At 40.2% G+C, this 22,216-nt stretch overlaps 1 long non-coding RNA gene across 1 annotated transcript in view; it reads left to right on the top strand.

Moving 5' to 3' along the window:
- Positions 1–21,754, top strand: part of LOC112135539 (uncharacterized) — a 32,447-nt gene extending 10,693 nt beyond the window's left edge. Inside the window, exon 4 of the long non-coding RNA XR_002916816.2 lies at positions 21,591–21,754. This is a non-coding gene — a long non-coding RNA (uncharacterized LOC112135539). The remainder of the gene's footprint in view (positions 1–21,590) is intronic.
- Positions 21,755–22,216: the final 462 nt, after the last annotated feature.

The raw sequence follows: 22,216 nt of genomic DNA on the forward strand, positions 1-22,216 counted from the left end.
AGAATAATTTCTTTTACTGCCAGAATTCAGGTCTTCAATGAACAAGTTTATCAACAATGAATTACAAGTAGAGCCCCTGTCTTCCTGGTGTCTGGAACCCTTTCATGTTGGTCTTTCAGTCCCTGGAATTCACAATAAGGAGAAAATGACTTATAAGATATTTTCTTAGCTGTTGCCTTGATCTAGGAATATACCAGAATACAGAGAGGGAACAATATCCAAAATGGTGTGAAACGAAAATAATTTTGGTGAGGGGGTGAAAGGGCCAAGAAAAAAAAACAAGAAGGAAAGGGAAATTGAAAACCAGAAAACAAGCCTCTGCTGAGTGTCATAGGAACCAACTGCCCCTGTCTCTTCCTTAATCCACTTCTGCCAAATGAATAGAATTCTCTCCCTATCTCAGCAGCTCATGTGCGCCTTGAGTTTATATCCGTATATCTGTAATGGTGGGCACAGTGCAGGGTGAGAAGAGGAAGAGTAGAAGAGATTATTTAAAAAGAAAGTTTTACAACCAGGAAGTATTGGAAGAGGCAAATCTTGGCAACTCTGGATGTCTTTCCTAAAACCCCAGAGAGAACTGACTCTAAATAAGCTAAATTTTTATCTAGATAAAAAGTCTTTTCCCTCCTGGAGTCCCAACAGTCCTTTGCATCATAAATGAAGCCAGAAAAAAAAAGTTATGTTGAATAGAACTTGGTAAATTTATCAGTTGCCACGTTACAATGATGTGACATCCCACCTCTAGCAATAAGAAAAGCTGTAGCCTTGGACCTATGAACACAGAAGTGTTATAATAATTGTTCAGCCACACCCTATTCGCCTAAGAAAAATAACTTGCCTCTATGAATTACTCACTAGCAGGGAGTATCTCAGCACTGAATGAATTTCGCTATATTTTCACTAGTCTTCAAAAAAATCTCTTCATCACAAGACACTGAAATGGACAGGACTGTTCAAGAAGTGGAATTTAGGCTGGGAACAGTGGCTCACACCTGTAATCCCAGCACTTTGGGAGGCCAAGGCAGGAGGATCATTTGAGTCCAGGAATAAGAGACCAGCCCAGGAGACATGGTAAGGCCCCATCCCTACAAAAAATGCAAACGTTAGCCAGCATGGTGGTGCAAGCCTATAGTCCCAGCTACTCGGGAGGCTGAGGTGGGAGGATAATTTGAGCCCAGGAGGTTAAGGCTACAGATAGCTATATAATTGCACTCCAGCCTCGGCGACAGAATTAGACCTTGCCTAAAAAATAAAAAGGTGGAATTTAGAAAGTCAGCATATATTTCCTCTGCTTTTAAAAACTCTCTGCAAAGATATCTTGCATAATTATGCCCACTTCCCACCTTTGTGGATCAAGAGCCACCTTATGTTTGCAAAAACTTAAATTTTACAGAACATTTTAGAAGAGGTCTGATTAGTTGTTTCTGGAACAAGATGGACTTGGTATACCAAAGACACACAGAGAGTAAAGAAGCTTGGGTCTAAGTGAGGGCTGGTCCTTTTATCTATGTGTAACTTTTTTTTTTTTTTTTTTTTTTAGACAGAGTCCCGCTCTGTAGGCCAGGCTGGAGTGCAGTGGCATGAACTCAGCTCACTGCAACCTCCACCTCCCGGGCTCAAGCAGTTCTCCTGCCTCAGCCTCCCGAGTAGCTGGGATTACAGGTGTGTGCCACCACACCAGGCTAATTTGTGTGTGTGTGTGTGTGTGTGTGTTTAGTAGAGATGGGGTTTCACCATGTTGGCCAGGCCGGCCTTGAACTCCTGACCTCAGGCAATCCGCCCGCCTCAGCCTCCCAAAGTGCTGGGATTACAGGTGTGAGCCACCACACCTGGCCCTTATGTGTAACTTTTAACAAGTCATTTAACCCCTCTGACCTTCAATGTATTCATCTGTAAAGTGCAGAAAATAAAGTCTTCCCTATATATTATAAATGACTTAGGAAGATTAACCATTTAATATGTGTATTAAAATTATCATCACTGACCATGCTGTGTTGGTTTCCTATTTCTGATTTCCTACTAACTGTACCAGATTAATCATAAAATTCCACTTTCCTCATGCAATCAAAGAATGCTGATTTTGGGCAGGACAGTATTATTCTGTATCCAAAACATGCCACAGCATAGCCTCAGTCTACCATTTCAACCTTCAATCTCATTTCCCAGCACTCCACAACATGTGTGCTGTGGACTCAAGCTGAACTATCCTACAAAATATCTTTGCCTCCATGTCTTTGTTTACCCCAGAGATAAATAAAGTATACATTCTGCCCTCGCATGTTTGGGTTTTCTCCACACCCTTGAATGTCTCCCTTGGAATTCACAAGGTAGTGTCCAGGCTTTTGGCTTGAGATGTAACATTATTCATCTTTTTCCTCTCTCCTGTATTGTCTCCTTGAGGAAAGAGATAATGTATTCTGATTGGTTGTTTTCTGTTTTGAGTTTTTACTTTTTGTATTTTTCACAACATAAAGAACAATATTTCACACATAGCAGATGCTCAATAAATGCCTTTTAAACAATGAATGATTTCAATTTCATATAAATGTAAGACTTGTTCTCTGGAGTCCACCTTTCAGAAGAGTGGGTAGAGACAGAGGTCACCTCTTCTTATCTGCCTCGGAAGCTTATTGAAAAAAGAAGTGTGCAGCCCAGAAGAAACAAGGGTGCTGAGAGGCTCTAGGGAGAGCCACCTTGGTCCAAAATGAAGAATGCAGAGGTTTATCCTTCAGCCTTGAGTAATAAATCCCTCAAACCTTGAATTATTTTTCACTATAAACAAGAAGGCATTCTCTGAGTACTTAAAAATTCTTTAGATAGCAGCAGGTCATGGGAAGCCACGCAAAGTCTGCTCAGTGCAGGAATCTGATTCTGGGTGTCCCCCTGGGAAACCAATCTCCTGAGCTCAAGGAGATCCTCATCTCTGAATTTTTTCAAATAGCCACAAAGGAGACCTAAGTCGGAAGACTTAACCTCTTCTATGCTCAAGTAAGCCCTTAGCTGCAACTGGAATTCAGAGTATTTCCACTTCAGAATATAACACACATTTCAGAGGAAATGGGGGATTGACTTCGCCTGGAAAGATAAGGCATCAAGGGGATCTCAAAGGAGAAAGCAGTTTTTAGCCTCTCCACACAGTGCATTACTAGGGCAATCACCAAATATCTAACACCTGCACTGTGGCTTCAGCAGGGAGCCCTGGCTTCTGCTTGGTTACCCCTGCTGAATTCCCCTCAGCACAAATGAGAACTGGCTGTGATTTCTTTCTCTTTTTTTAATTTTAAGTTATTGGGTGCATGTTCAGGATGTGCAGGTTTGTTACATAGGTAAATGCGTGCCATGGTGATTTGCTGCACCTGTCACCCCATCAACTAGGTATTAAGCCCAGCATGCATAAGCTGTATTTCCTGATGCTTTTCCCCCTCCCTCTGACAGACCCCAGTGTGTGTTGTTCCCTTCCTGTGTCTATGTGTTCACATTGTTCAGCTCCCACTCATACGTGAGAACAAGTGATGTTTGGTTTTCTGCTCCTGTGTTAGTTTGCTGAGGATAATGGCTTCCAGCTCCATCCATGTCCTGCAAAGGACATGATCTCATTCCTTTTTATGACTACATAGTATTCCATGGTGTATATGTACCACGTACCACATTTTCTTTTTCTTTTATTTTTTATTATTTTGTTTTTAAGAGACGGAGTCTCGCTCTATTGCCAGGCTGGAGTGCAGTGGCGCAATCTTGGCTCATTGCAACCTCTGTCTCCCGGGTTCAAGTGATTCTCCTGCCTCAGACTCCAGAATAGCTGGGATTACAGGTGTACACCACCACACCCAGCTAATTTTTCGTATTTTTAGTAGAGACCGGGTTTCACCATGTTGGCCTGGATCTCCTGACCTCGTGATCCACCCACCTTGGCCTCCCAAAGTGCTGGGATTACAAGCGTGAGCCACTGGGCCTGGCCACCACATTTTCTTTATCCAATCTATTATTGATGGGCATTTGGGTTGATTCCATAGTTTTGCTGTTGTGAATAATGTTGCAATATAACATACATGTGCATGTATCTTTATAACAGAATGATTTATATTTTGGGGGGTATATACCCAGTAACGGAATTGCAGGGTCAAATGGTATTTCTGGTTCAAGGTCTTTCAGGAATCACCACACTGTCTTCCACAATGGTTAAACTAATTTACATTCTCACAAATAGACTTAAGATTACACTACAAGGCTACAGTGACCAAAACAGCATGGTACTGATAGAAAAACAGACACATAGACCAATGGAACAGAGTAGAGAACTCAGAAGTAAGACCGCACATCTACAACCATCTAATCTTTGACAAACCTGACAAAAACAAGCAATGGGGAAATAATTCCTTATTTAATAAATGGTGCTGGGAGAACTGGCTAGCCATGTGCAGAAAATTGGAACTGGACTCCTTCTTTATACCATTTACAAAAATTAAATTAAAATGGATTAAAGTCTTAAATTTACAACCCAAAACTATAAAAGTCCTAGAACAAAATCTAGTAATACTATTCAGGAAATAGGCACAGGAAATGATTTCATGGCAAATACATCAAAAGCAATTGCAACAAAAGCAAAAATTAACAAATGGGATCTAATTAAAGAGTTTCTGCACAGCAGAAGAAACTATCATCAGACAGACAACCTACAAAATGGGAGAAAACTTTTGCAGTCTATCCATCTGACAAAGGTCTAATATCCAGAATCTATAAGGAAATTAAACATGTTTATGAGAAAAAAAAACATTAAAAAGTGGGCAAAGGATGTGAACAGACACTTCTCAATAGAAGACATTTATGCAGTCAACAAACATATGCAAAAAAATTCAATATCAAAAAATTCAATATCACTGATCATTAGAGAAATGCAAATCAAAACCAAAGTAAGATGCCATCTCATGCCAGTCAGAATGGCAATTATTAAAAAGTCAGGACTTTTTTACAAGCCAAGACATCACTTGTCATTGGTTATAGGTCTCTCACAGCTGCCACTAGATATGGCTATTCTCAGAGCCAGTCCTCACTTCAGATTTCTTATCATTCCTGCCTGTTTTCTACCTTGGCTCCACGTGTAAGGGATTGCTTACCACAGGAACATATATTTTCCCCTTCCTCTGTATCTGTGTAGAGAAATATGGAACATGTATTTCTAAAGAAGAAAAAAAGATTTTTTTTCAAGTACAAGGCCATTTTAATGCAGATTTAGAAAAGTAAAAGTGAAACTTACTCGTGAACATTTTGAACCTGCCATTACAGATAAAAAATTAAGTCAAGAATCATAACTAGCTGGTAAAGTAAACATTTACACGATTGACACATTATTAAAAAATCAAGCAGCAGCTAGGTGCAGTGGCTCACACCTGTAATCCCAGCATTTTGGGAGGGCAAGGCAGGTTGATCAACTGAGGTCAGGAGTTCTAGACCAGCCTGGCCAACATGGTGAAACCCCATCTCTACTAAAAATACAGAATTAGTCGAGTGTAGTGGTGCATGCCTGTAATCCCAGCTGCTTGGGAGGCTGAGGCAGGACAATCACCTGAACCTGGGAGGCAGAGGTTACAGTGAGCCAAGATCATGCCACTGCACTCCAGCCTGGGTGACAGAGCAAGATTCCATCTCAAAAAAAAAAAAAAAAAAAATCAAGCATAGTAGAAGCAATCAACACAAAAATAAATTAACAATAGCTAAAACTCCACACAGTAAAATTGTTGAAAGTGAAACATTGAGCAAATAATCACCTTATGATTAAACAGACAAAAAATAAACTTGATAGAAATCATTTTAGATAGACTGAAAATAAGTAAAATTATACACAGTAAATATTGATGACAATATTTGTTAAAATATCAAAATATTCTCAGAAATTTAGATCTAACATTTTTAGACATGAAATTTGGACTCTGTAGGAGTTATGGCCACAAAAGATAGTTTACAATTGCATATGGGTAAAAATTGATTTAAATTCAAAGGAGACATTTTTTATAAAATTTACACTAAAAGGGATTTGCCCAGATGAAAACAAGTTTAGTAAAATAATTTTTTTTTTAAAAATTGAGGTGATTTAACTCTGGATACCAAATTGATGAAGGAATTAAATAACCTTAATGTCATTTTCTCCAGAAATTTTTTTTCAGTTAAAAAATTATCAGCACTAGTATATGTAAATATAGTGTTAAAATATATTCAGTCTAAGAACAGGCAGATGTTAATAACTGAGGTGCAAGAAGGGCCAGATGCACTTCCCATGTGGAGTGAGCACAGACCCAACTTCTTATATAAAACCAGGAGTCGAAACATCCTTCGTAGACTCTATACTACCTCCCCTGATGCTTCTTCTATGTCCCCCCTCAATGTTTGTCACCTCAGCCTCTGCTGGGGTGATTCCACTATCATGGATCCTCTCTCCAGAGAATATCCTTAAATGCCAAGCTTGCATTCTGGTAGATTGGTCTTAAATTCTGACACACACACTCTCGCATTCAGCCTCACACATAAAGGGGTGGAGGTTGAAGTGGGTAACAAAGTAGTCTTCTGAGATGCAGTGAAGATCATTTATTTCTGGTTATGGAGTCTCATTTGAGTCTTGCAACCCTACAACTGCAGTAGGCTCCAGCACAGAGAGTGATAAGACAGCCATCCACCCATCTCCCTCTATGAAGAGGAGAAACTGAGACTGGGGAAAGCCGGGTGACTCATGGGGACTGGCATGACAAGTTGAGGGGGCGAGGGTAATGGAAACATTCATTGTCCTTTGCTAGTACTTCTATGGAAAAACAAATTATCACAGTTAGTTACTCTTAGTCAGCCCTGCATGCAATTTAAAGGCAAGCAATATTTTTCTTTCCTGCCTTTCCATCCCACTTCTCAGAGCTCGCTGACACTTCTGGCCTTAAGTTAGCACATTGCCCTGGCTTCAGCATCCTGCCCAGGCCGGCGCTTTCCAGCCAGGCACCACATACTGGCTAACCCTCACCACCATCCTGTTTCTCAGAACTATTTCTCACCTAATTCCCATAGGGCTGCTAAAAGCACCTGACTTTCTGATTTATAAATCACTAATAGGTGTATATGTGTTACAAAATTTCAGTGTGCTACCTCTCCAAATGTATTTGCATTTCAACAGAAGACTCCTAAGAATACATGTCTACTTCAATTTTAAATTAATTTTAATTATTTAACAAAAAGTTATTGTGCTGGTATTAATGGCATGCTAATTATATTTGTAGGAGATATGAGGCAGGGAGTAATTGCTAAATTTGGATGTTAGACTGTAAGAAAATAATTCTGGCAAAAGAAAAATATGTGTGTACATGTGTATGTATGTACATACACCTATGTGTATGTGTGTACATATGTGTATGTGTGTGTACATATATATGCATATATGTGTATATATATATGCATAAGTATGTATACAGAGAGAGAGAGACAGTCATGCCTCATATCATACCAACTAGGCAACCAACAAACAAAATATTTCATTTCAGATGGATTACAGATTACAGATCTAAATGTTAAGAGTAAAACAATAAACATTCTAGAGGAGCACCTTTGTAACTTCAGAATAGCCATTTTTAAACAGGACACAAAGGCATCAAACATAAAGGTAAAAATCATAAATTAAACTATAGAAAAATTAAGAAATTCTGTTTCTCAAAAGAAACAACCGAGTGAAAATGTAATCCATAGAGCAGGAGAACGTATTTACAATAAATATACTTTAAAAGGAGTTATACCTAAAATAGATGAAGTACTAAAACAAATTGATGAGACAAAGGCAAATACCCAATTGAAAAAATGCTCAAGAGACTTGAGTAGATACTTCACAAAAGATAACATCAAGATTGCCAATAATCATGTGAAAAAAATCATTCAACTGGATTAATCATTGGTAATTACTAATTAAAACCACAATGTGATACCACAACACACAAGCTACAATAACTACGATGAAAAATTCTAAATGTGGCAAAGAGGTGGAGCGACTGGAAGACTAATACACCGTGAGTGGGAGGTTTAGTTGAGTCAGCCACATTGGAAAACAGTGTAGCAGTATCTACTGAAACTAAATATGTAAGTGAACTATTGCTTAGTAATATCACTTTTAGTTATATACCCAAGAGAAGTACAAACGTATATTCACCAAAATACATTTACTAGAACTTTCATAGCAGCATTATTCACAGTAGCCAAAGTTGGAAATTACCAAAATGCTCACCATCAGTAGAACGGATAAGCATGGTGTATTTTACACCATGGAATACTACACAACGATGAGAATTAATGATCTATAAATCTATGTACCAAGATGCATAACTGTCAAAAACATAATATTAAACAAAGGAAGCCAGTATATATTTGTGATTCTATATACATCCCAAAAGAGCAAAACAAATGTGTTAGAAGCCATAGTAGAGGTTTCTCACGGGGAGATGGGTAATGTCTGGAAAGGAATACAAAGAAGGGCTCTGGGGTGGTGCAAATAGTCTGTTCTTTTAGCTGGGTGCTGGATGCACAGGTGTAGCTGGTAAAAAATTAGCAAATATATTCCTGGAATATGCCCATTTATCTTTATGCATATTACAGTGCATTAAAAATGTTTACAAATATTAAAGTAAATTTAGGCAGAAAAATATAGTAAGTCCTTAGCTGCATGCAAAAACTAATTGCAGACTGGAGAGATGTTGGCTTGAGAATAACACATGGAAAAAGGCCTGAGGTTTTAATTAACTACAATCTCAACCCAAGTCAAGAGTAGAGTGTGGATGCTAAAATTACTTTAAAAAAAAAAAAAAGGTTCACTAGTATAAGAATTAAGTGTATTCAGAATGTAAAATGTTCTCAGGGACTGTACAATACAGCCCTTTCATTTTACATGTGAGAGAATCAGAGCCCACAGAGGACTTGGCTCAATAAAATTTAGATTTTAAGAAAAAGAGTTAGAGCTGAACATCATGCTTTCTGACTTCCTCACCCAGAGCACATTCCTTGAGATCTGTGCTTCCCAAGCCTTCCTGAGCATAAGAATCAACTTTGGAACCCTTAAAAAAAACCTGAATTGGCTGGGCACAGTGGCTCATGCCCATAATCCCAGCACTTTGGGAGGCCGAGGCGGGTGGATCACCTGAGATCAGGAGTTCGAGACCAGCCTGGCCAACATGGCGAAACCCCCATCTCTCCTAAAAATACAAAAATTAGCCGGGCGTGGTGGTGCACACCTGTAATCCCAGCTACACGGGAGGCTGAGACAAGAGAAACGCTTGAACCCGGGAGGCAGAGGTTACAGTGAGTTGAGATCAAGCCACTGCACTCCAGCCTGGGCAACAGAGTGAGACTCTGTCTCAAAAAAAAAAAAAAAAAAAAAAAAACAACCCTGAATCTCTAGGTCATTCTGTACAACAAACTGAGGACACACTGCTCTGGTCTGTTCCAGACCACTGTACCAGAATTGGAAATGCGATGCTTTCGCTCTACTCATCCTTTCATTCACTGTGATTGATTAGTCAGAGTAGTTTCCACTTCTTGAAAGACAGTTTTTTGGCAATGGTCAAAAAAGGGAAAAACACACCGAACCCCAATTTCTGGTCAGTGCATATCCTCTGAATATGTAATGTTGCAAAATCATATTTCAAGTGAAAAGAAAAACCACACTAGTTTTACAAAATGAAAGAAACCTCCTCGTCAGCCAGAAAATAGCTAAAATACATAAGCAATAAATTTGACTCTTAGGGACCATGGTGTTCAAAACAACCCACACACTGTATAGGACAAAAACAAAATTCATTGGCACAGGGCGCAGTGGTAAAGAGAGGAGGCTGAGCCCACAGTTTACACAAAGCTGTGTCACTCAAGTGCTGGTCTGCCGGCCCATGGCCTGGCTCCTGCCATCCCAGTCACAGGGCAGAATGGGCAATGATGGAAAGAATGGTTCTGCCCTTCTGAGGATGGGAAAGGGGTCCCAGGGGAAAGCAGGGAAGTGAAAGTACAGAGAGGCAGAGGAAAAACATCTCCTTACACAAGAAGAGTTTGCAAATGGAAATTACAAAGTACATAAAGAAAAAGACTCAGAAGAGATTGCCTACAAAATAAAACATTTCAGACAAAAATTCACTCCTGACAGTATTGAAAATACTGACATTAAAATCTTCAAGATCCTTAAAAACTGGAGGTGAAAATCATGAAATAAAAATGGTGTTATGGAACAACAGACATAGATACTGAACACAGGTGGATAATAAAACCAACCAATCCCAAATCATAAAGTGAAAAATACAGTCATTAAAATATAAACTTGATAGAGGGAACAAAGTCTAAATTGGACATGGGTGAAGATATAATTAGCACAGTAAAAGAATGAAGTATTTAGTAAGTGGCACTGGGAGAGCTATCTATCCATATACACAATATGTATTTTGCATATATTATATGTAATATATAGTATGCATAAATGATTTTTTATTTCATATTAATAAAATAAATTAAAATATAAATGTTAAAAAAACTTTATTAGGAGAAAATATAGGTGCACATATTTAAGATTTCAGAGTAGGGAAAGCTTTATTAAAGCAGACACAAAAAGACAAAATCATAAAGAAAAACTCTGATAAACCCGACCAATTTAGACTTAAAATTTATGCATAAATAATGGTATATAAAACAAAATTAAAGGCCACTGAGAGGAAATATGTTCAGCACATATAAGTCTACACTCAGAATATGAAAATAAATATATTCAATACAAAAATATCAAAGAACGTAATAGAAAAATGGGCTAAGTATCTTCATGTGTCACTCATGGAAAATGACAAACTGAAATGGAAAACTGCATATGTTAAATGCAAGTGAAAACATGCTCACCTATAAAAATGATCAGGAACATTTTTAAGAAGTAAGACACACTTTAAAATCCACCAGACAGGCAAAAATATCAATGTTTAGCCAAGAATGAGAGCAAATCGGAACTCTCATTTAATACTGATGAGAGTATGCTAATAGAACCATCACAAAGAGCAGTGGCATCACCCCAAAACGTTTATACTCTGTAACCCAGCCATCCAAGGTGAGAATGCTTCCCTGTGTGTGTGTTTGGCCTAGAGAAAATCTATGAACTCTTACAGAGTAAAGATAACTATATACAAGGATGTCCCATACAACAATGTTGTAGCAAAAAGGGGAAATAATGCAAAAGTCAAGTGGTAGTGAATAAAGATACATAGTTAGATACATGGATAAATTGTGATATGTTCATATAATAAAATATGCTACAGTTAAAAAGAATAACCTACTATGTATCGTCATGAATCTGCTTTGAAAATATAATATTGAATGAAAAAGCAAGTTAGAAAACTTTACATGTACTGTATTTAATTTAAATAATGCAAATGAATGATATAGCTTTGCAAATATGTATAAACTATATATTTTTTATATATGTGCATATGTTATAGTTAAAGGGTACATATATAGAACTGGATGCACATCAAATACTTCTTAATCGCTAGCTCTGGAAGGGAAGGGAATGCAAATTAGGAAGGACATCACAGGGGTCTCAATTTTACCTATTACGTTCTTTGCCTTCAAAAAAGTGTAAAGAAAACTGGAAAAATATTAACAGTTGTTCCATTTTGATAATGGATAAGTGAGCATTTATTAATTAACTTTTTTTTCTTTTATTAAGGGAAAATACCTAAATTCAGGAGCTTAGTGAGGGCTACAGGGTTTCCAAACCTAGAGAATTTAAAAAGGATCTTAAAGAAATAGCATATAGATGGGTGTGGTGGCTCATGCTTGTAATCCCAGCCATTTGGGAGGCCAAGGCAGCTGGATCACCTGAGGTCAGGAGTTCGAGACCAGCCTGGCCAACATGGTGAAACCCCATCTCTACTAAAAATACAAAAATTGCTGGGTGTGGTGGCAGGCGCCTGTAATCCCAGCTACTTGGGAGGCCAAACCCAGGAGGCGGAGGTTGCAGTGACCTGAGATCGTGCCACTGCACTCCAGGCCTGGGGGACAAGAGCGAGAATCTGTCTCAAAAAACAACAACAACAAAAAAGAAGAAGTAGCATATTTATAAGCAGAACAGCTACCATGGTAAGGGCACCCAACCACATCATAGTTGGAAGAAGTGAGAGAACAAGGAGAAGGAAGAAAGGAGGCCATCAACACAAATTCTCTCAGATACTAGAACAGCTGTCACTGACTTGCATTCTTTTGCTCCAAGGTCTCTAATGAAAATCCATATATGGACGTTAGAAGATTAGCTTCAAATTAAGAAAGAATTCTCTAGCAATTACAATTTTGAAAAATTACTTGGCAATCTCAGGAGGCAGTAAGATGCTATCACTGAAGTTAGTCAAATCTAGTGTGGATACAACCTGGTATGAACACAGTTCTTGGAGCTGAGTAATGCTTGCCACAGTTTGAGGTTTGGCTGTGGGGAGAATGGCAAGCATGATAACACAATTGACTCCAATAACAAGGCATTTTGCAGAGCATTTCAAAAACTCCCTTACTTAATTCTTAAAATCACACTAGAGGTTGGTAGTACTTCATTATTCTCATTTTACAAATGAAGGTGAATATCACATGCGTGGTAGAGATCTGAATTCAGATTGTTCTGACTCTAAGGCCTGAACATGTCATTAAGTTCCTTATGACCACTAGAATGTCAAGATTTATGAAATCAAAGAACTAGATTTCTAGTTGTGAAATTTAAGGTTCACCAAGGTTAGATGTCTTGAAGATGTTTGGGCCAATTCAGAGTCCCTGAAGGCAAACCACTTAGAAGTAAACTTCACAGGGTACTATTTGGTCTCATAAAGTCTAGTTTTAATGCTATGAATGTTAATGGCTCTACAACATAATATGAAGTTGAAAAATAAATAAATAAATAAAATCTGACACAATGATAGAGGGATTTGTACAAAAGAAGAAATAAGTACAAAGCCCAGTTCTTGAGACATTCGGTGTCTGTGGGTGTGGGTGTTTCACCATTCAATGATCCAATGACCCTACACAGTCCACATTTTCAATGTACCCCTTACTCTACTCCTGTCATATGCTCAATCCTTATCACTTGAAAAATCTGTGAAATATTCTATATTCTCATAGCCTCAACCAAACCCTTCCCACACAGCTACCTGCCTGGCATTCATTTTATCTATATCTGAATAAGAGAGAGGTAGATGAGTCAAATATTCCAGAATTGTAACCTATAGTGTGAAAGAAGTGTAGGCGTTTGCAACACCAAGTTTTGCTTACTCCCCCAGGCGGGGGGACCCTCTGGGGATGACATGGAATTTGTCCACTTAGCCTCCGTGTCTATGTTGGTTAAGAAGGGCACTTCCCCAAGAATATTGTGTCCAGGTAGAGGAAACAAATTACAAGAAAATTAAGCCCAGACCAAAAAGTACCTGTCATTGAACCCTTGTGGCTATGCAGATTCCTCAAAGAGAACCTGAAGGACTCAGTGAGTTCTGGTTCAGAATTTGGGGTCAAGGGTCAGACCCACAACTAAATGTGTTTTGTGCAGTAAGAGATAAAATGGTGGGAAGGGGTGATGTGGGTGCTGCTGTGTCTCAACCACATCCAGTGAAAAGCTCATCACTAGTGTTCTGGGACAGCCTGAAGGAGGACAAATGGGAGCAAACACAACCTCTGCAGCTCTGCAGGCAAGAAGCTCCCTTAGCACTGCTTCTCTTGCCTTCCTTCCTTTTCTCTCTCTCACCTCCACCGTGATTAGGATGCTGAGCATGTCAGAGGTCATTCAAATGACTTTGCTAATGAAGACTTAATTTCCCCCAAATATGTGCATGGAAATATAATCAGGGTAGGTATTGGAACCCAAAGTTTTGGTCTCCAAGGAGTATATCTCCAGACAGCCATGAAAAGAAGCCAGTTGGTCAGAGCCCAGAGAGGTAGCTGTGCAGAATGTTCAGGGCACTCTGGACCTTTGGGCTTCTCTGTCCGGGACAACTCTGCTGCCTTCATGGTCGAAATGGCTCTTCAGCAGGGATTTCTACTAAGCCCAGAGAGCAATCAGGGCTGGGTACTGAGGAGATTTTATGCATCTGAGCAAGAGCGACTGAGAGAGAAAAGCGTTCTTGGCAGGAGCTTAAATTTCTGATTCTGGAAAAGGATTCTACTCAAATTTCTCAAAATTACAGAATTATAAGTACAAAGTCCAGGCTGGGCATGGTGGCTTATGCCTGTAATCCCAGCACTTTAGGAGGCTGAGGCGTGTGGATCACCTAAGGTCAGGAGTTCGAGACCAGCCTGGCCAACAAGGTGAAACCCCATCTCTACTAAAAATACAAAAATTAGCCAGGCATGGTGGTGCGCACTTATAGTCCCACCTACTTGGGAGGCTGAGGCAGGAAAATTGCTTGAACCCAGGAAGTGGAGGTTGCAGTGAGCTGAGCTTGTACCACTGCACTCCAGCCTGGGCAACAGAGTAAGGCTCTGTCTCAAAAAATAAAAAAATAAAGTAAAATAAAAGTACAAAGCTCTATGTCATTATTCATTCCAGAGAAAACTTCCCTGTGCAAAAAAAAAAAAAAAAAGTACAAATTCCTATGTAATTTTTTGTTACAACCCATCTACGAATTGAGGGCCCTGGTAAGCTCCATCTGAAATCAGCATCATGATATTTGCATACATAAGGAGAGTTCTGAGACCGGGTGCATGCTTGTGGTTAAAGTCCCATTAGAATATCTCCTGTATAGAATACATTGTACACACAGGCGGTAAACTCAGACAGCGATGGGAGAATATCAAGGCTAGGAGCCACATGTGAAGACACTTGCAGGCATGCGTCTGGAAGAAGTAAACCTCTGAGCTTCAATTTTCTTGTCTGTAACAACGAAAGAGTCGTACTTACTCTAACCGTCCTAGAAAGGTGATTAATTGTGGCAATCAAATATGGTAATTGCATTGTTCTCCCTAGACTGCTACAACTAAATATCATAGACTGGGTGGCTTAGACAAAGACATTTACCCATATTTCACAGTTCTGGAGGCTGAAAGTCCAAATCAAGCTGCCAGTGACATGGTTTCTGGTGAGGGCTCTCTTCCTAGATTGCAGACGACCATTGCCTTGCTGCAGCCTCACATGGCAGAGAGACAGCGCTCCTTCTAGACTCTCCCTCTTCTTATAAGGGTGCTAATCCCATCATGGGACTCCTCTTGGGACCTTACCTGAACTGAATTCATGTCTGAAGGGCCTAACCCCCCAATACCATCACGATGGGAATTAGGGCTTCGACATATGAATTCGAGGGGGTCACATTCAGTTCATATCAGTAATAAAATGAAAGTTTTATAAGTTATTTAGAACTCTGTAAATCCACTTGGTATCATCACCACCATTACTAATGTAAGCTTCATATAATATGTTAGAGCCTGATACAATATCCTGTCATTTTTTTTCCTTAAGGATGATGGCATTTTAAGGAAACTTACAAACACGCTCTAATCCCTGTCCCCATCCCTACTTTCCACATGAGGAAACAGATAAAGCTAGGTATAAATTCTACCTTCATATTTTAATAAGTATTATCCTAGAACAAGTTATTTCACCTCTCTAAGGCTTCGTTTCATTTGTAAAAAAGAGACAATGCTGATAACAACTACATTGTCAGAGCTGTGATGAAGTTTAAATCACACAATGTATGTTACATGCATACATTAGTCCATATTAACACAGAGTAATAGCCTGATATTGTTAGTGTTAAATGTCATTGAATGTTAAATGCTTCTGTTATGTTTTGTTATTAATGTTATTGTTAATCACAGAGTTGGACTACATACCAAGTCTCCTGACATCTGGTGTTCTTCAGAAAAAGAAGGCGTTCTAATGTAGCAAAGCCAATTAAGGCTAAGAACAATTTTTTTCTTAATGACAAATCTTACTAGGTCTTTTCCAGCTGTGTTTTTCCATCTAAACAGTAAAGTTGAGTGCAGGGGAAAGCCAGTTTCTGGAAGTACCCACTAGAAGGGCAGTAAGTAGAACAGGACTCAGGTTACAAAGCTCAGTAGGTTTTAGTTGGGCCTTGTTGCTAAGATACCTGTATTTTCCCAAAACCAAAGGCAATATAAAGTCTGGTTTGAAGCCATAGAGAAAACTTCCCTGTGCAAAAAATATCACTGGATCCTCTCTTCTGCAGATAGCTCACTGTCGAGGGGAGTATTTTCTCACATGGTATTTACTTTCTCTCTGTACTAAGTCTATTTGTTAGTATTTAGAATTGCTACCTTACTTTTCTAAAATGAGAACAACAACCACCAAAAAATCAAAGTATGAGTGCCCAGTCAGAACTGGTAGGGTTACTACCGAGTGTTCAATGACCAAGTTCTTTGCCAGAGGGAGACTGAATGTTTGCCTCATTCCCAGGCTTCCTCGGCCTAAGTAGAAAAAGTTAATGGATTAGCCCTGATGAATGACTGAGGCTCTCAGCAGGCATGGGCTCCAAGCCAGAAATCAGCCCTATGTACAGACAGCGGCCATGTCTGGGGTTGCTGGACGTGGCTGATAACAGGACCGGAAACCCATCAGAAACACCCACCCCCTTACCTCTGGGCCTCATCAAAATTACCTGCCAAAGAGACTCTGCTCCAGACCAGCACCTTGTCAGCCTGTTTTGTAATAGAAAACAGATGTCCCTGTTGAGAGGCAGAGGTGGAAAGAGTGAAAAGAATGGAGAAAATGCACCATTCATAGCTTTTCTGGTTGTGCAGAACTGAAAGTTGCAATCACAGGGCATGTAAAAATGGGAAATTCTAGGGACCCTGTGGGAATGATAGTATCCTCCTCTGAAGGGGCTGATAGGAAATCACAGCTACTGAATTTAAATTAAAGACGACTGTTGATCCTTAATAATGGATTTTGAGTAGAAGCTGAACACTGCTTAGCAACATCCCAGGGACAGCAGAGGCAAAGTGGCAGAGAGTTTTGATCAGGCAATTCAGGTAGGGAGTAGAATCCTCATTGCTGCTTCTTCCTATTTGTTGCTGTAATTTAGTGCCTAGAACAATGGTTATTGCGTGGCATTGTGCTCCACAAATACTTGTTGAATGAATGATTAATAAAATTTATGACCTGCATTTTCTAAGGCTGAGCAGTATGAATTTTTTGGTTCATGTGATCACAATTTGACTCAATGGTTCTGTCACTTACTAGCTCTGCTGTCTTAGGAAAGTTCAATATATCTAAATCTTAGTTTATTTTTCTATAAAACTGGGCTTGAACAGTTACCTCATATTGAGAGGTGACAGCGTGCTGGCAGTCCTCACAGCCCTCGCTCGCTCTCGGCGCCTCCTCTGCCTGGGCGCCCACTTTGGTGGCACTTGAGGGGCCCTTCAGCCCGCCGCTGCACTGTGGGAGCCCCTTCCTGGGCTGGCTGAGGCCGGAGCCGGCTCCCTCAGCTTGCGGGGAGGTGTGGAGGGAGAGGCGCGGGCGGGAACCGGGTCTGCGCGCGGCGCTTGCGGGCCAGCGCGAGTTCCGGGTGGGCGTGGCGTGGGCTCCGCGAACCCCGCACTTGGAGCGGCCGGCGGGCCCCACCGGCCCCGGGCAGTGAGGGGCTTAGTACCTGGGCTAGCAGCTGCTGTGCTCAATTTCTCGCCGGGCCTTAGCTGCCTTCCCGCGGGGCAGGGCTGGGGACCTGCAGCCCGCCATGCCTGAGCCTCCCACCCCCTCCGTGGGCTCCTGTGCAGCCCGAGCCTCCCCGACGAGCGCCGGCCCCTGCTCCACGGCGCCCAGTCCCATCAACCACCCAAGGGCTGAGGAGTGCGGGCGCACGGTGCCGGACTGGCAGGCAGCTCCACCTGCAGCCCAGTGCGGGACCCACTGAGTGAAGCCAGCTGGGCTCCTGAATCTGGTGGGGGAGGTGGAGAACCTTTATGCCTAGCTCAGGGGTTGTAAATACACCAATCAGCACCCTGTGTCTAGCTCAGGGTTTGTGAATGCACCGGTCTACACTCTGTGTCTAGCTACTCTGGTGGGGCCTTGGAGAACCTTTATGTCTAGCTCAGGGATTGTGGATACACCAATCGGCACTCTGTATCTAGCTCAAGGTTTGTGAACACACCAATCAGCACCCTGTGTCTAGCTCAGAGTTTGTGAATGCACCAATAGACACTCTGTATCTAGCTACTCTGGTGGGAACTTGGAGAACCTTTGTGTCCACACTCTGTATCTAGCTAATCTAGTGGGGAGGTGGAGAACCTTTGTGTCTAGCTCAGGGATTGTAAACGCACCAATCAGCACCCTGTCAAAACAGACCACTCGGCTCTACCAATCAGCAGGATGTGGGTGGGGCCAGATAAGAGAATGAAAGGCTGCCCGAGCCAGCAGTGACAAATCGCTGGGGTCCCTTTCCACGCTGTGGAAGCTTTGTTCTTTCTCTCTTTGCAATAAATCTTGCTACTGCTCACTCTTTGGGTCCACACTGCTTTTATGAGCTGTAACACTCACCGGGAAGGTCTGCAGCTATACTCCTGAAGCCAGCGAGACTACAAACCCACCAGAAGGAAGAAACTCGGAACACATCCGAACATCAGAAGGAACAAACTCCAGACGCGCCACCTTAAGAGCTGTAACACTCAGCGCGAGGGTCCGCGGCTTCATTCTTGAAGTCAGTGAGACCAAGAACCCACCAATTCCGGACACAATATGACTTTAAAGATCACTAAATTAAATAGAATGTGTTCTTAAATATTTTTCATGAAATGTAAGCTCAGTAAATGATAAAAGTGATCATGAACTGTGGTCATTCCATCCCACAGTAACTATAATGTATATAAATGATACCCAGATTTAACAGGACAGGATAAAAGTAATACCACAAATACTAAGAAATAAATGTTAATATCAGACTGTTACCTTGTTAATAGTGGGGAAGTGTCACATGTTTCAGAGACATCCTAGTTATTTACATCCAGAAGAGGTTTCACCAGGCACATTATATAGAAGAGCTCACCAAGAAACAGTGAGCTGAAGAGACCTTGCATAGCCAGCTAACACCAGAGACAAAGATCATGTGAAAAACTAGAAGCCAGTTGTGAAAGGGGCACCATCAGCATCACTGGTCCTTGCATTTATAAAGAGGCAATTTAGCTTTTAAATTAGATCAGGTTTTCTGACTAATGAAATAATATCTCTGTACAAACATATACATACACACATGCAGGTACCTAATACACACAGAAAAAAAGAGTTAATTCAAGAATAGGAAAGGAATTTAAGATCATTCAAATCAAGATCTTCAAAATTAAAGTATACATATTTCACTCATAACAGAGACAGGAAGCTGTGAATAAGGAACAGTCATAAAACAAGGAAGATGTCTTTGAAATCAAGATTATAATTGCCATCTACATACAGTTGCTTGCTCTATGTCTTTCTCTTTCTCTTTCTCTCTCTCTCTCTCTCTCACTCTGAAACTTCCAAATGTCTTCTATTAACAGGACACTTAATTCCAGGTGATGTATGTATCAAATTAGAATTCTAGCCCTTCTATATAGTCTCAGATTGTCTGTCATCTCTCTCCGAATGTTTCTGAGTGCCCCACCTGCAGTTCCCTGTGGCTTTTTCAGTGAGAATATGCCACTCAACTTTTCTAATGGGGTCTTCTGGTGGCCCTGAGTGATGAGATCACTAAGGAAATACTTTAGTGTTGAGAGACTCGTCCTGGGCCCAAACAAAGCTCACCTTCTGATGTCAGAAGGGGCACTTAGAAGTGAATCAGCACTCTGTTCTATTTATGAAGAACAAGAGGTCTTTGCTGTGCACACTCATATTCCTCTGAAGCCCCTTTGATACAATAACTCAGCTGGTTCTGTCTTCCTCTCAGAGCACGGAATCTCTCCTACCAATGGGGGGACTGTGTGGTTTGAAAAAGCTCCTGTAGGCGGTTCTGATTCAGAACACCCCACCCATCCAGCACTGGATTGAGAACTAGGGGTCAAAAGGCACACTGAACGGTAGACGTGAGGCTTCCTATGTCTCTTATTTCACAGACTTTATGGAAAAGCAGGTTTAGAAATGAATGAACCCAGGATGAAAACTTAAGTCTCCATAAAATATTTTTCATCGACAAAGAAACAACTTTTTCCTCTACCAAAGTTATTTCAGATACATGTGTCTTCATTATGGTCATCTGGGTATTTGTAAGGAATACCACATCCCTTGCATTTCAGGTGTGTTGTGAATTAACGATTACATTATTTTCCTTTTATCCTTATCATCTCCAAACCTCCTATACAACAATTGCAAAAGAAGTAATACTGCAAACTCTCAAGTCTGTTGTGAGGATTAATTTGCTTAGGTTACATAAGATATCTAAAACAATAAAAGGTGCTTAATGTATAAAAGCTATTATCATAGTTAACTTTTCTTTTAGTCTTATGACTACATTGTGTAGTAAATATTGTATAATCTGCATTGCATAGTCATACAAAAATGTCGTCTTCACGATACATTTCTAATAACCTGGAAAGCATTCTGTCATTTTCTTAATATTGGCATGATTCTTGGGTTTGGTTAAAAGGGATTAGAAAAGATTCATTCTCCCCGTCTCTACGAAAAATACAAAAAAATTAGCTGGGCCTGGTGGCGGGCGCCTGTAGTCCCAGCTACTCGGGAGGCCGAGGCAGGAGAATGGCGTGAACCCAAGAGGCGGAGCTTGCAGTGAGCTGAGATTGCACCACTGCCCTCCAGCCTGGGCGACAGAGCAAGACTCAGTCTCAAAAGAAAAAAAAAAAAAAAGAAGAGATTCACTCTGTGTTTGGTCTCTTTTCTCCCGTTTGAATTTATCACAGCCCTTTCCCTATACTGAATCTGATTGCTAGGAAACAGTCCGTTGTGAAATATGTCTCAATGTCACATTTATTTGCAATATATTCAGCTTTACTCCATGCTCTGGCATTGTTCTCTCTAATGAGATCAATGTATTGCCAAACTGAGTCACTGGTTCCTTCCCTTCTTCCAAAGAAAACAACGGCAATTCCAAGGAATTCTTTTCTTTGTTAGTTTTTAGCCTCCTATTTCATTTCTATTATAAATAGCATCAATTATCTGATGTGTAGCTGACAGAGAAGTTTGCCTCCCATGAATCATTTAATTCAGCTGATTCGGCAAAACATTTGACCATGAATGTGCACGTGTGTGTGTGCACAGACTCCAGCGCCTGAGTTTTCCTATGAACTAGATAAAGGCCATTTGTCTCCAGATTAATGATAAACAAGATTAAGAACACAGTTTCTAAGTTTTGTTTCATTTGGGCCTTCTCGAGCTGCATTTAGCAGATACTAAGTTATAATGACCTTTGGAAAGTTCACAAGTCTCCAGGGGTCCAGGATAGTAATTAGCTCTTAACTGTAAAAACAAGTGCTGCTGAAGAACATAAGGTCATAGGAAAATCAGGAATCAGGACTTTGCACAGAAAAAAAAAGTGAATAAAATAATGTTTATTCATTTATGAATCACTCATTCATGATTTTCTTTTTGTAATATCATCAAAAGAAATAAAATGCCTTATGTTTAAATTTTCACTATGCTTGTATTTCAGCCTCATCAAGAGATACTACTCCTGATCTTTTCATTTTACTTTCCTCGGGTCTGCCTAAACTCAGTGTCTCTCCTAGAAAACCAGCCAACTCATGAAAAACTGTTTGTAAGAAAATGTTCTCAACACAAAGAAATAATAAAGGTTTGAGATGATAAATATGCTAATTACCCTGATCTGATCACTATACATGATATGTACGAAAATATCACTATGTACCTTGTAAAGTTATTATACGTCAATTTAAAAAAGGGAAAATGTGTTGGGCTTAATTATAATAAGAAAATTTAAAAAGATTGATGAGAATTCAAATGTTTTCACTGATGTGAATATTAGTTAACAGGAAAAAAAGAACTCATAAAAACTGTTCCATACTTGTTTTACCCCAAAGAGTTAATCCATGCTGTTATAGATACTACCCTGTGAGACACACAAATGCTTTTACAACTCATTGATTTCAAATCAAAGGGCAAAATATACATTAGTAATGATGATATGCAAAACGCTCCTCAATGTGAACGTCAGTATTTACGTTTTAATGTCAGTTACAAAGATCCCTGGGCAGGCGCGGTGGCTCACGCCTGTAATCCCAGTACTTTGGAAGGCCGAGGCTGGTGGATCACGAGGTC

The sequence above is a fragment of the Pongo abelii genome, chromosome 9 (genome assembly GCF_028885655.2).
Source record: "Pongo abelii isolate AG06213 chromosome 9, NHGRI_mPonAbe1-v2.0_pri, whole genome shotgun sequence".
NCBI lineage: Eukaryota > Metazoa > Chordata > Mammalia > Primates > Hominidae > Pongo > Pongo abelii.